The 16,328-nt window shown below is 40.0% G+C and overlaps 1 protein-coding gene across 1 annotated transcript in view; it reads right to left on the minus strand.

Annotated features, from left to right (window-relative positions):
* LOC122797789 (myelin regulatory factor-like) overlaps positions 1-16,328 on the minus strand; it is a 617,672-nt gene that overhangs the window by 2,193 nt on the left and 599,151 nt on the right. The gene's annotated exons all lie outside the window — the stretch shown is intronic.

The following is a 16,328-nucleotide window of genomic DNA, read 5'->3' on the forward strand; positions in this document are numbered from 1 at the left end:
AAAATAGGGACAAACCTCCGAAATAGGGACATCCTAAATCAGGCCTGAAAATAGAAATGTTCCTCCAAAATAGGGACAGTTTATGTGTCTGATTGTACTCCTGATTCAAGGACTGTATAAATTAAAGGGATTACATGGAAGTAGCTTGTGATATCTTGAAGCAGGTACACCCAGACTATACCAAATGTGCAGACATGGGTAACAGCATACCTCTCAACCATACCGAATTCCTCAATAATTACCGGTTTTGAGGTGCAAATAATGGGGTGCCACAAGATCAAGAATTGCCCTCTTAATTCCAGAATTTCCCGGCTTTTTTTTACATTTTTTTTTGCTCACATCATCGCATGCAGAGGCGTGCGCGATGTAGTCAGCTTCATAACCAGCATGCCAGCCTGTCGGAATTTAGCTGAGGGCTGAGTCGGAGACTTGGGCTGTGTTTGTTATATTTCTATAGCTTGCACGTATGTTGCAGTTCACATACACTGAGTCACATCTCTCATCTCGCACGCAGCTGCACTAAGCATCAGCTCTCGGACATAGATGATCCTTCTCCACCTGTGAATAATAGACCACCTCTAGCCAGTTTCCTGTCTATACCAGCAAAGGTCCTCTGATCAGACAAGACTCTCAACTGTACAGGATACAGCATTATCTTCTTTTTGAGTGAATGCAACTCTGACTTATCTTAACCTTTTTCCTGGCTGAATGCTCACTTCTAATGGTGTCCCGAAGTTCACTTTTTAGGTTATTCTGCAGAAATTTCTTCACCAATCATCTCATTTTTCTCTGTGTTTATATCATATGACTGGTTTGTTTCTGCACTGTATCCCTTTAGTTCCAGGAAGACATTCTAGGATTCTGAATCCTGACTCAAACCAAGCTAGGTACTACTGAATCACTTGTAATCATTCTGCAGCAGGTTTATCTGGAATCTAATGTTTTATTAAGGTGCAATGTAGACAAGCAGGGGATATGAAAGGAACAATCAAATAGATGACGTTGCACCTTGACTGAACACCCAGACCTGGGTCTTAATCTCATGTTCAGAAAACTCAAGCAACTGTTTCTGTATGCAGGAGAGCTCCACAAAGTGACTCCAGCATCCCAAAAGGGGGGAAATCATTTTCCCTCTGTGGTTTGGATTTTTGTCTGTTTGAAATCAATACATTCACAGGATTATACACATTGTTTGGACCTGGCCTCCCATTCTGGGTGAGAAAGATCATCTTTAAAATGGAATTGTTTTCAAGGATTTCCTTTCTATTACTATTGCACAAACTAACATTTTTGTCCACCCTTTACTGATCTAGGTGCTGTATTCATTTGCTGTATGCTTGACTTTTTAATGTGCTTGACGAGTCTTGCACACCTAGTTAATTCCCTCTGCATCTTGCAGTAATTGCATACTTTTCATTCCATGAAAATGGGCTATATGAACAAGCAAACTGTGGAAAGTTGCACTTGCTAGCTACATTAGGAGACTGGCCTGCAAAATGATGAGTATCTTGAGTTAGGCATAACATCATGATGGCTGCACTGGTGTAATATGTTTATAGAGTTTAAGGGGTTTTATATAATAAAGTAATAATTATGAAATAATCCCCATGGTTACAGTGTGGAACACTCACACATTGCACATTGGCTCCATTACTGCCTTTCAGACTCTCATACAATGTCCCGTCTTGCACAGTTCAATGCAAAAGATGTTGCAGAGTAGCCAAAGTGTGGGTCTCTTTATCTATATACTCATAGAAGGCACCACTAAACTGGTTAAGTGCATTGTCTGGCAGTGATCTGCAGTAAACATAAATTTTCCTGAAATGTGCACGTTTCCCATATCCATGAATTAGTTCATCCATTCCCAGCCAGTGTGAAGTCTCAGAGTGTCATCAGACACAGACAGTATTTTTTTTTTAATTAAAATAATCCAGGTAGGTTCCAGCTATTTCTTTAGGTAGGCTGGCAGGCAGGAAGCATTGAAGAAACTCTGTCTCCCAGCAGCAGTGCAGTCTCGTCAGTCCTAGAGCTGTACGGCGGTCAGTAGCTGGTCATCATCATCATTCATCAGTCATGAAAAAATATATTTCTGCTTCTTCTACCCCTGGCTCTTCCACCTCCAGCAGGTAAAATAAAAATAAAGACATGAAAATAAATTGCTTTGACTTTGAGTGATTGAGTCAGACAGTCACAGTATGAGATGACTCATATAGACTCATCTCATACTGTGACTGGCTTTAAGCTATGTGTAGGACTAGGATGCCAGAAGAAAGGGTAATAAAAAACATGACTTCTGGTTCTGAAAACGTTAAGATGAAGGGTAGAGAATGAGCAGCTATTCACAAAATTTACTTGTTGGCCAGGAAGTTCTAGATTTGGAATTGTGTTGTGTGTGCATGTGTAGATAACCTTTCTTCCTGCAATTGTTTAATGTTTTAAAGTGAATGACGTGAATTCTAGTTGCCTTACAGATGTTTGATGTCAGAGTTTTTCAGGATTATTGCTTTTACTAAATGACTTGAATGTGTCCCCACATCCTGGGCAATTCTAGCTGGATTTAATGAATTTGTGTTATATTTCTTCATGAATACTGAACAGTATTCAGTTCACCTTGCTTTTTTCTGTCCTCCTTTTTGTTTCCTTCAGTTTTCCTTAAGACTAGCATCTTTTATTTGTCTTAATGGATCTTTATCATGGTTTTATACTACTGTACTGTCATATCTGTGTGTTAAAATGTAATGAGGTTTTGCCCCATTGTTCATAGTCTGTTGTCTTGAAGTGGAAAATCGGCATGTTTGCTTGGGTGATTCTGTATGAACTGATGGTAAGCAACAGTCTTTGAAGGTCAGTTGATGATGCCATTTTCCCGACTTTTGTAGGGTGGATCTGCAGATTCCTTACAGACCACTCAAGCCTGGCAAAGAATTTTCCATAAGAATTAATAGGTAATTAAAAGCAGTTCATAACCTATGATTAGCTGCAGACATAAGAAATGATCACTGCCAGACTAGTTCAGTTTCTTGAAGAGATTATATGGACCTAAGCTGGTTCATGTTTAAGCATGTTGTATTATTTTTAAAGGGGTGTTAAAATTGGCCTACATAAGTGTAGAGGGAGGGTATACATATTAAACATTTATTTTAGTGTAAAATAGTAATGCTGACATATTTGCTCCTGTTAAGTTATTTAAATAGAAAATTATCTAGATGCGTCATGCTTCAACTATTCAGTCCCTGCTTGATTTTTTTCTTTTTTTGTAATGCAAGGAGTGATGTAATTGCACTCCAAAAATTACTATTGTTAAGCCCTGGTCTCTCACTGGAGCATTAACATTTGTCAGAAGTCACAGCAGATGAACAGCAGGAAACTGTTTAAAAGGCTAAATGAAATTTGTAACTGCTTTTAAAACTGTTTCCTCTTCCAGGTGCTCTCTGTATGGCAGAAATTGGCAGCAGTAAATGTGTTACAGATCTGGAAGCTGTAAAACACTTAATCCTTCAAGAGAGAGACAGAGATGGAATGTGCCATTTTGAATTGAGAATATGTTTTAGTTTTGCACAAGTTCAAATATTAATATAAATAAAACACTATTCTTATTTTGTTTCATGATCATATTTTGGTTGTTCTTCACAATTTCATTGGAGTGGGCGGGGCTAAAAAATTATGTTTGCAAATTTTATATTAATCAGCTTACAGATGTGTACTTATTTTTCATGGGCCTTTGTCCAGATGTTTGATTCCAGGTTGAGAGATATGGTAACAGGTGCTACTGGCAACCGATGATTCCTTAACTCAAAAAGAGAACTGCCATGTTCTTCAATGCCAGTGGCTCCTGCCTCCCAGGAAATGGGACACTGTGCTACAGCTGGCACAAGGAACCATGAAATTGTCTATAGGTGTAACATAGCACTACTGAGCTGCAAGAGCACAAAGGAACAAAATGAAGCCTAAAGAAAGGCTGCCCATGGCTTGGAGAACAGGTAGTTCTGTTACTTATGAGACCAGAAAAAAAACTGCTTCAGCCAGAGAAAGAAATTACGGCATTCAGTGAATGACAGCAAATGTAGCATTTCAATAATTTCTGAATAACAGAAAATTATTCACAAATTCTAAAAAAACTGTCAGATGTATTAATTTATATTTGAAAATGGTATGTGTTCACTTGTACAGTTTAAAAAGTTTCAAAGTATGTCTCTAGAAATGAAAAATGCATACTTGTGCAAGTGCCATCTAAAAAGGAAAACAGAACACAGAGTGCAAAGTAGAACAGTTAATAAGGTACGAAAGAATATATTATGATGACATAACTGCATGAATCATGTACGTTGGCGAGTTCAGCTGCCAGGACGGTTGTAAACAGAAAGAAATGGCCACACATAGTGCTTCGCAATGGAAATAACGACTAAGCAGAAGTGAACAGAGAGGAAAAGACTAAACAGTGAGTAGTGGCTTGGAGAGTGTGACAGCATTGTCAGATGTTCTACATGTACCATGGGCCAGCACTATTTGGAAGGACAGCATTAATCCATTACTGACTCATGAACTGAGATACAAAGCAGGAAAGCAAAACAAGATAAAAAAGTGAGAGATTGTTAGAGGGGAGAAAGGAAGAAGTAAAACAAGATGGCTACCTGGCAGAGAAAAAAAAGAAGATGAGGAGGATCATAACAGGAAGGACCTGGAATGCATACAGATAAGGAAAACAACAAGGACATTACAAAACAGTAGGAGGGGATGGGGAATGTAAGCATAGAAAGGAAAGGAAGAAATCTGTAACACTGAGAGGAAAGGTGAAAGGGTGGAAAGGAGAAAAGAGAAATATCACAGAAATGAAACACAAACAGAGAAGAAATGTAGGTAGTTGAAGAGAGAGAATGCAACAAATTTATATACAAGAGCATAAGAATAGTAAAAAAGGTACTAGGAAAAAAGCTTAGGTGACGGCAGAAGATCAGGAACCTCTGGGATGAAAGGAGTGAAAAAAAGAGGGTGCTACAGTATGAGAGATGGTGGAGGGTAATAGAGTGAGGATGGTACTCAGTAATGGCATTAGCCTGAGAAAGAAGGAAGATGGCTGAACTTGAAACACTGTAGTGAAGGTGACGGTGAAGTTAAGGCTGAAGTTAGGATAATGAAAACATGGGATAGTGACAGCAGTGGATGGGACATAGTGGTACCAAAGTACCACAAATATTTGGCAACACCTTTATTTATCTGTAGTGCTTGTTTGATTTGCTGTTCTCTGCCTGACTATTGCTGATCTCTGTCTGCATTTGATTGTGGGCTGGAGTTATTCATTTAAGGCTTGGTAACTTCTATTTGTTTTATCTTTTTCTTATACTGCATTTTGTTTTGTTTTAAGTTTTTTGCTCTTTTTGGAGTTTTAAGATGTCTTAGTTAGGGTCAGTTAGAAAAGAATCCTTTTTCAGACAGAGAATAACATCCAACTAATTAGTGGGAGGAGCTGAGAAATAGCATTCCTCATTTAACTATAAATATTTAGAGGCATCTTTATTCTAAAAGTGTCTTAGTTTTGGTTTAAGCATTTGGGTTCCAAACCAGTTATTTTGTATTAATAAGGTTTGTGGTCTACACTCTTGTGGGAAGAGAGGGTAGCCTCCACACTTCTGAGCTGGGAATTGCGGGTGAAGGGTTATTGTGCCTATTATTCTAAGTGTCTTTAGCCTGATTTAAGAATGTGAGCTCCAAATCAGTTATTTTAAATTGGGAAGGTTTGTGGTCTATACTCTTGTGGCAGGAGAGGATGGCTTATGCCCTTCTGAGCTGGGAATTCCTGGCTGAAGGCTTGTTGTGTTCTGCACAATGCAATCAAAGAAAGGTTCCTCAGCCATCATGTAAACACTCCATTAAAAAAACACCCAGAGCTACACATAGTTACATTGTATTCAGTGCCTCTACTGCTACACCCTTAAGGCAAACCAGTCCACAGCCAAATGCCCTAGTCATTGGTGATTCCAGAGTGAGGCACAGTGATGTCCCCCTCACCAGACTGAATAAGGAGAAAGTCATGGTTAGCTGGCTTTATGGGTCAAGGATTCATAAGTCACACAGGCACTCAGGTCATTGAACCACAGGTACCATTATTACTCTGTTATAGTCCATGTGGATATTAATAACCTGAGACACACCTCCCTTGACTATATAAAGAGAGACATGATTGTTCTGCTTGATTATGTGTTTCAGGCAGGTATGAGCCTAGCACTGAGCAGCATACTACCTTCTGCAAGGATGATGCCACATTACCAAAAGAACATGATTGATTTTAACAAGTGGCTTAGCTTCTGGTGTCAACCTAAGGGGGGGTGGTACATTATTTGATGGCCTGGGAGGACATAGATGACAGACCACTCTGCTTTTCCAGGGATGGTCTGCACTTATGCTCTCTAGGCTTTCGGATATTGGTGAAGACCTTTTTCACTTTCCTTTTCCATCACCATAGTGCCTTTTTTTAGGCAATGCCAAACTGATAAACCTCCTGACTTAACTGAATCTATTGTAGGAATATCTGAAGGTGGCACTGCTCAATGCTAGATGTCCACTTCCTGCAAGCCTTCCTTTCCCTGGAGAGTGTAGACATTTGTGTAGTAATGGAGACACGGTTTAAAGTCACTGAGAGTACCCCAGTAATGCAAGGTTAAAATGCTTTTCACACCTTTTGACCATATACTGCACAGGAGGACAGCAAAGGTGGAAGAGTCTCAGTCTATAGACTAGTTGAAGTGTGTGACCCACTGAAACTCATACATATGCAACTCACAATAAATAGGGTCTTGTACAATATCCATGCAGCCTATATGTCCCCCTCCATGTCTGAGGAAACTCATATTACCTATCTTAATCTACTAGAGACCATTAGCATTTAACCCAATACAATGTTCACGGGGGATTTCAACTATCCCACTAAAGATTGAGAATTTTATACCACAACTAATGTACAAGCCCAGTGATTCCTAAACTTTGTTAATACCAACATCCTGGAACAGTTGTTCCATTCTCCTACCAGGGGTACAAATATCCTTGACCTTGTATTCAACAACATGGGAGGGCTGATGTTCCTCATTCAGTATAATGTCTTCACTTGTCAGATCTGACCATAAGGCAGTATTGCTTGAAATAAAAATTAAATACAGGGATCCAGCAAAACCAAAAACCTTTAGGAACTATTCCAAGGCTAACCTTTCTCTACAAAGCAACACCTTGGCTAATGTCCAAGCACTCCCAAACACAGTAAACAGCGTAGCATATGCTGAGCTATTTACAAAATCTCTGTTCAGCCATACTGATAGCTGTATAGAGCAAGTTGTGCCCACTCATACTAAGGATAAGATGAAGTCAAAAGACAAGCCACCCTCGTGGAATCACAATATCAATCAGTTATACAACAAAAGAAAAGAAATCTTGGCCAAGCTTAGGAGGAAAAAAAAGCCTTACATACTAAAAGACCCCTGACCAATCTAAGCAGGTAGTTACAAGGGTTAGCTAATACTTCAAAGGCTAAATTTGAAGGAAAAATAGCTTCCCAAGCAAAGGAAAACTACAAAGCTTTCTACAGCTATGTCTGTTACCTCAGGGGAAATATGGAACAATGTACAGAACTTATTATAAATGGCATCACCCACACTGAACTGGAGGCTACTGCAAACCTGTTGGCTGAAAGGTTCAGCTCAAATTTCTCCTCCCACTGTCTTTATGATAGTCCAAAGGAAATTCCACAAACCACAATCCCCCAACCATTACTAGGGAACAGGTCATCAATTCACTTTTCAAGGGGAAAAATACTGCTTCAATGGGCCGCGATAACACCCTGAGATGTTTAATAAATAGCAAGAAACATGACCTTTCTGTTCCACTTGAATAACTTTTCAAATGGAGCCTTCAGTCAGGTTTTGTGCCAAAGGAATGGAAGATAGCTACAGTAATTCCCTGCACAAAGGAGGTCTAACCACTGATCTGGGTAACTTTGGGTGCATAAGTCTTACCAGTCTCATATTTAAGACCATGGAAAGAATCATCATGGATGTAATGATAGAAGGTACTGCAAGCTATGCCCTGAGAATAGGGCAGTGGATTTGTAAAATATGCCAGCACAGCTAACTGAAATGTTGTAAACAATTATAAGTCATTTGTACATCAAACTGATTTGTACAGATGCGTGTGTTGAAACATGTACTTGTAAATCTGCTTGTGTTAAAAATGTATCAGCAGTGTGTCCTGCTGCGCAGAAAAGAAATGTACATGCATTATTGTAACTGTTTAAATGTGTATATTGTAAAAGAAGACACTGGAAGAGAGGAGGTTAATCTTAATCCACCAGACTTTGAGAAAGGTTAAGACAATTAAATTATGGGCCTAGGCCATAAAGATGTTATCTCAAAGTTTTGAATATAGCCGGAGACAAAAAGTTTGTTATAGGAAGCTTCCTGCATTGTCATTGGGGTAAACTAATTGCTACTCTAAAAGAGTAGAGGTTTGAAATTGTTTTATGACTTCAAGGAGCTGTAGCAGATCTGAGCAATGTTTTGTGTATGTGTTATACATGCGTGAATGGGCGTACCTTTGTTTAAGGTTGTGCGTCAGGGATGGTAACTCGGCACATAAAAATCAACTACCAATCATTAGCGGACCGGAGTTCTGCTGTGGCGACCCCTAACCGGGAAAAGCCAAAAGACACAAACATTATTTACATGTAAGTGCTAAACCCTGGCAGTTTCTAGCAATGGGGGGTTGCATGGGAACCAGAAGTCAGATTACCAGATGTATGCGATGTCATTCTTTACAGCAATAATGTATTAGAGGAGACTGAAGTCTCAGCAGCAGTCTGTTTTTGGAACCTGACATCCCTCACCTACTTCATCTTGTCTTGCTCTAGTACATGACCAGGGATAGTAATTCTCTAAATCAGTTAGGAAAATGTAGTGAGATTAGCTAAGTGCTGTTTTTCTGTAACTGTGTGAATCTATTCATCTGTGTTATTTTAATATTTCTTGTGACTGAAACTCTGGTGTTTACTGTAAATAAATAATTAGTATTTTCATGTTCTTTTCTTATTTATTATTAAATATATTTAAAGTTTTCATTGTGGCTGGTCATTTTAGAAAAATATTTAATTGTTGACGGTATTTGCATATATTTATTTGGTGATAACTCTGGCCACTCCTGAAAGCCTTCCTGTTTGGTCACCAATTCCATTTGTATTAATATTCGACTCATTATAATTGGATACTCTTTTAAGAGCCTTATAGTAACTGACTGGCGGCAGTGAATCTACCTTACAGTCTGGGCCAAGCTGGTAGAGCAGGTAATCTGTGCTACCCTTTCCCAGGTGTGTGTGTGTGTGTGTGTGTGTGTGTGTGTGTGTGTGTGTGTGTGTGTGTGTGTGCATGTGTCAGCTGCTTGGAGCAGGACAGGAAGCACTGGTTTCACAGATAGGGTGCTGGAGGACTTGACTTGGACACTTGGCTGAGGACTTAACCTTATAGCTGTGCCAGTGTGGAGTCTTACTAGGGCCCTGGAGGGAGACCGATATAAAGAAACCCAGATCCCGGCCTGACTGACTTCCCTGTGTGCTCTTAAGGGAAATTGTGCTTGAGCCAGAGAGGTCTGCATCTGGAAATACTGAGTGTATCCATTTATATTCTAAGTGAACATCCCTCTCCAGTGTCAGTGGTAAGGATTCAAGCTACTTGATTACTGGCCCAGGGTGGGGATGTCACAATGGACAAGATAAATGAGGACATAGGTAACCTGTAAATTCTGGACCCATCATAATTTGGCTTTGTTAAAGGAAGGTCATGCCTACTAAATCTGGCAGACTTTTTTGAGAGGGTCACCAAAGTATTGAATGAAGGTAAGACTGTGCAATACCTCACTCTGGAATTATAGAAAAGCTCACTAATTTAGGTGTAAACCCCTTTATTTATTTATTTGCATTACCCCACACCATAATGCCTCACTTTGGAATTATAGAAAAGCTCACTAATTTAGGTATAAACCCTTTTTTATGTATCTATTTATTTGCATTACCCCACCCGACAATACCCCACTCTGGAATTATAGAAAAACTCACTAATTTAGGTATAAACCCTTTTCTCACCCCCTGGATAGCCAGCTTGCTCACTGATATGACCCAGGAGGGCAATATAGGTGAGGCCACCCCCACTAAGAGGCCAGTCACTAGTGGAGTCCCCCAGGGCTTGGTACTGGTCCCACTCCGTTTTGGTATCTACTTCTCTGAAATGGAAGCAAATGCTGAAAGTTTATGGCTGACAAAGTTTGCAGATGATTGCAAGTTGAGGGTTATCATCGACTTCCCTGCAGACACTGTCATTCTTTAAGAAGGTGTATCACTGACTAACAAATGATGCCAAAGCCACGGTCTTAAACTCAGTGCTATGAAATGCATAATTGTACTCTTTGGGAAGTCAAGCATCCCTGCTAAATTACCATATTAGTAATATGCACCTAAGAGTCAACCCAGTGGTCAGAGATCTAGGTATGCATATAGAAAGCAGCCTTACCTTTGACCACCACATGGCCACAGTGGTGGGGAAAACCTTTTATGTTGTGCAACTTATAAGTAAGGGAATGGCATCTAGGTCTACAAGGGTCATTATCCCACTGTACTCTGCCCTTATCAGACCAACCATAGAGTACAACGCCCCCTTTGGTATGTACCTGACCAGGCATATGCAGCGACTAGAGTGACCTCAGAGATTCCTTACATAAAGAATACAAGACATAACAAACCTGCCTTATGCAGAACACCTTAAAGCTCTTTCCCTCTACTCAGTCTTCTATAGATTGCTGAGTGGTGATCTACACCTGGTTTGCAAGGCATCTGCAAACCCCACACTTATGAATCTTCTGCATATCTGTACGTCAAAGAGTATCAGAAATACAAGGTCTAGGAACCTGATTTTGTCTGTGACTTAAACAGAACATGCTGGAGATACAGATATGTGCCCCAGACACTGCTCCTCCTATGGAACAGGGATCCCATCCACATGAAGCTGAGTTTGTGTATTACTCAGTTGAAGCACAACCTAGACCAGTGGATGAGAAATAGGAAATTTACACCAGACTTGGCACCCATGTCCCTTATGCACAGAGGTAGCTTAAAAATGCCTGGCTCTCAATGTTCCATTTGGATACAGGACATCATTATTCTTCCAGGAAAACTTGGGTAAGCTTAGAAAAGACCCCTGAGTCAATAGCCTAGTAACAATCTAGGAATCTGTAAATCTATATGCATGGTATGGGGGACTCATTCCAAAGTAAAGAAACATCACTAATCAAGGCAAAAGCATAGTAAACTACAAAAAGGAACACACAAAAATAATAAAATAACAAAACAAATAAACATCACAAAGCATTTTTTTGCAGGAGACATGTTCCACTGCATTTCAGTGTAGCAGGCAACACTCCTATATCCCCTTACTTAAATAAAAATAGTAACTACACTATTGCACAACTTTGGGGAACTTTCCTTCTTCTTCTTCTTTCGGCTTTTCCCAGTTAGGGGGTCGCCACAGCGGATCACCTGTTTCCATTTCTTTGTGTCCTCTGCATCTTGCTCTGACACACCAATCACCTGCATGTCCTCTCTAACAACATCCATAAACTTTATCTTAGGCCTTCCTCTTTTCCTCTTACCTGGCAGCTTCATCCTTAGCATCCTTTTCCCAATATACCCAGCATCCCTCTTCAGCACATGTCCAAACCAACTCAATCTTGCCTCTCTGGCTTTGTCTCCAAACTGTCTAATCTGGGGTGAACCTCTAATATAGTTATTCCTAATCCTGTCTACCCTCATCACACCCAGTGCAAGTATTAACGTCTTTAACTCTGCCACATCCAGCTCTGACTCCCTAACTGGGTAAACTGCTGTATTGTAATAGAAAACATGTAGTGCACTCACTGCACTGTAGAAAAACACTCATTCTGTTAGAACGCACTTTGCTTCAAAATCTAGGAAACAGATGAACTAATACAATACACACAGAACACAATAAGAACACTTACATAAAAAAATCCAATCAAGGTAACAGCTTTCAGCAAGAGTGGACAATACTACTTGAAAATCGACCATAGAGATGAATAAACCTATTCCTTAGTAAGGGCTTGGGGGATGACAGAGAAAGAGAAATTTGGGAAAGGAGAGAAAAGAGTGGAATATGTAAGCTAGAAAGACAAGGAAGAAAAAAGTGAAGTAAAGAATAAACCTCCAAGTAACTGAAGCTGTTTGCAGTAAATGGGGAAAAAAGATACACTGGCACCATCTACAGGTGAACTTGCATATGACCAAGGTGAAATGAGCTAGATTCCTGAACTGGTTGCGCAGGAGAATAAGCATTATCTTGCTGTCCTAGGCACATCAGGCAGGTGCTCTCTGAGAGGCATCAGCAGCCAGTGCCATGAATGCAAAAGTGAACTCTGACCCATTAGTAGCTCAGTAAAATGAAGCCACCTGGTGAGGTGTACATACACATCCAGGCAGCCACTCAAGCCTCACCCACAAGGAGTATTGGTGTTGTGCTGTACAGTCCAGCTGCTCATTGTGCTGCCCTTACATTTCTCCATAATACAGTGTTTAACAAATGCAGAACTTAGCCTCATTAGCACACATATGATAACAAGTAATATCATACTGACTGCCATTTATTTGTGGCTTAAGTGGATGGCCCACCACATTAAATGACATGCACAAAACAAGGTGCAGCAGGAGTGCAAGCAGTAAAGTATTTGGAAGCTAGTTTCATGAAGAAGAGTAGCAGTATATTCAGAAGACATAGTCCTGTGTAGTTATAAAATGTTTTTCAGTAATTTGATGACAGGCACATTTCTGGTGTGATGTCTGTATCAACTTTTACATGGGGGAAGAGTATAGGTGCGCATCTCAATTTGTACTACTGTTTGCTTGCAATGTATTCCACCACATATCTCATACATAAAATATATAGCTGCTTGCCCATCCTTTTGAATGAAGACAGACCACTAGCAGTACTGCCTTTTCCTAAAGTATCCTGCATGTCCTATTTCAACTACGGTATGTCAACAATTGTTGTAGGATCCAAAAGTACAAGCCCAACATTATACTACAGGTAGCCAGAGTTACAGGTTATTGAATGTTGTCAACAACCTAGAGATTTGGGAAAGTCAGCCGCTGCACCAGTAATGCTCTTTGTGTCACTGTGTGGCATCCTCCTCAACTATACACATACATATGTCTGTCCCTACCTGTAATCTGGGGAATCAAGTGAGATACCTTATTGTCTACAGCATGGCATATCTGTAACACCCATGGTGTTTCTCTACCTGTCTAGACCTGTAGAATTGTATACACCTACAGCATTTAACTGTTTGTAATAACATACTGTCCTAAACAGTGACTAGCCAACAGCTGTGTGTAATGTTCCCATAGGTGTTCTCATGTCTTTTGGATGGGAGTGAATGGCAGAAATTGGATTAGTTCAGCCAGGCTAAGAACTGATGTCCTGCTTCAGACACTTAAGACCCATGCATGCTACCCATTAGGGAGAGGTGGTGCTCACCAGCCTCTGTGGGACCATGTCTAGTAGACAGTGGTCCATAATGTCAGTGATAATGGGTGCAATCGCACAACTCAACAAAGTTGGAGTTGAGACACTGACATTATCAGGCAGGCCTGTAAGGAGGCATACAGCACTGCAGCAGAGAGAGAGAGTGTGAGAGAGCAACCACTGGAGGCGGGCCATGTCCTAGCACAACCCTAAATGAGAAGGAGGATTTTCCTGATGCCTCTGTATAGAGATGTTGAGCGAATGGGTATTATACCTGGAGAAATCGACATAAGTTCTGGGAGATAACAATTCTTACACATCTCAGAGATGGAAATGCACCAGATTAATAACTTTGTGTATTGCAGTGATACACTATGTTTTAGCAGGTCACAAATAACACTGCATATGTTTTCCATTGGTGCATCAAGAATGCAGCCACACAAGACTGGCACTAGAGTTATGTGTTTGTTCTATATTGGCATAGTGTTTACCACTGTCTGCATGTTTAATACAGTAGCTTCTTTTTGTAAGTGTTCATTCAGGGATTTTCTAAATAGTTCCAGTCATTGATTGTGTTTACCTTATTGGGGAGGTGGTCCTATATTTCTGATCCTTGTCTACAGAAACATTTTTCAGCTGTTGTGGTTTTGAGTTTTGGGTGAACCAGGTTAAGGAAGTCATTCTGGTTATTTCTTAGTGTGCAAGTTTGTTTTTAGAAGGGGACAGTAGCCAAGGTGAAGTTTTTTATATAACAAGGGAGCATGAAACAGTGTGTCCCTTTCTATAATGGGTAGCCAGTTAAGGTCTATTGTGTGTAATGTCACAATGATACATTCTTGTATTTGCTAGGAAGACAATGTGTATTATTTTGTTTTCTGCTATTTGTAATTTTTCAGGCAACTCCTAAATACTTTATCTCATGCTTGGGTCCCCTCAAATAATCTACGGCATAATCCCAGTTATTCACACTAGGGGTACTATACAATTATAGACCATGGGATAGGCAAGGCCAGTCTATAACCAAATGGGATAGGTTAATTCAAGGGGTTAGGGCGCGGGTCAGGTAAGTGTGCGATTGTGTGTACGTGAGGGTTAGGTGAGTTAGGGTTAGGGCATGGGTGAGGTGACTGTGCAATAGTGATGGACCTTAGGGTTAGGGTTTGGGTTAAGGTAAGTGGATAGTTAGTGGTGTATGTATAGTTTAGTGTAGGGTTAGGTGTAGGAGTTTAGGTGTATGTGTGTGGATTGCTGTTTGTTTGGTGTGCTTGTGTTGTCTGTATGTGTTTTGGAACAGCAAATTTTTTCCCTAGGAAAAAATTTGCTTTTCTGAATGTTCAATGTGTTTTTTGATTTTTGATTGATAGGGTTTGATATTAGAACACTCGACATTTTGAATGTTCGGTGTTCTAATATAGACCCTGATTGTAGTATGTGAAGTACAAACTACTTTGGATGGCAATGTTTTAAAGGGGTCTTTACCTTGTGGTGCATGTGCTGTTATTTTCAAAAGTAAGGAATTTACATCAGTGAACACTCCTAGAGTTTATGAAATTAAAACTGCTGTTACTTGTAATTCACAATGGGCTATATATTTAGTTACATGTTCTTGTTTCTATGTTGGAAAGCCTTCTTAATTTTTTAAAACATATATATTTGAATATCCTAGTGACATTACATGACAGCATGAATCTAATGCTTTGGTTAATCATACTCTTAAGCACCCTCATGGCCACTCTTATGGGTATTGACAAAATTATGTTTAGTGGTCCAAATAAATTAGGATGGAAAAACATGCTTAGTGTAAAGGAACATTTTTGGATTGTGAAACTAGCTTTATTTTGTCCTGGTTTGAATGCATATTAGTTTAAGTTTTGTATTTATATTTGAGTATATGTCTTTAAATGTAAGTCCAAGGAATTGTGATGTCAGCTTTAAGGAAGCGGTAAGTAACGTCTGAACATTTGAATTTTATTACCATACCGAAGAAGGCTATTGCTGAAACCAGTATACGTTTTTTAAACTGACTAAATAAAAAATGTTTGTTTGTCTTTCAGCTTTTCCTAGTAAGGGGTCGCCACAACAGAACTCTGGTCCACTAATGATTGGCAGTAGATTTTTATGAAACGCCGAGGTGCCAGCTCGATGCTCAACCTTCAACGAAGGCACACCCATTTACGCACCCATGTCTTTCGAATGCTACCCAACTGTGGGGAGGACATGCAGACTCGACACAGAAGGCACACCCAAGCCCAGCCAAGAATCGAACGGGAGAACCTCTTGCTGTGAGGTAACAGTGCTACTGCCGTACCACCGCGGCTGACTAAATAAAGAATGCATAAGAATACATTTTTCAATTGGGTTTGGATAGTGCTGGCATTTGTTTTTTTCCTGTTGCTGGTTGCTTTTTTGCCTTGTACTTTCACCTACCTTGTGAACTGCTGTTGTTGAAAGCCCCAATTAAGCCATGGATCCATTGACCATTGTTAATGAGTCAACACTACAGTGATGTGGTACATAAACAGAAAAGTATCCCTATCACTTCGTCGATGCCTCAATCCATCAAATCTCTATTCATTGAACTTAGAATGTTGAAGATCCTTTCAGCAAACACTTACATCAGTGAAAGGTTTTCCCAGGGAAGGGAGTTAGTTGGCTGCTGTTACAAATTTACCCTTTTCCCTAATGTAGTGTGATCTCTGAGTTGGTATGTATAATTGTAGGGGGGGGGGGTCATACCTCTCAGCTGTACAGAGTTTTGCAGAATGTCCA

Source organism: Protopterus annectens, chromosome 3.part1, assembly GCF_019279795.1.
Source record: "Protopterus annectens isolate FY-2018-M chromosome 3.part1, PAN1.0, whole genome shotgun sequence".
NCBI lineage: Eukaryota > Metazoa > Chordata > Ceratodontiformes > Protopteridae > Protopterus > Protopterus annectens.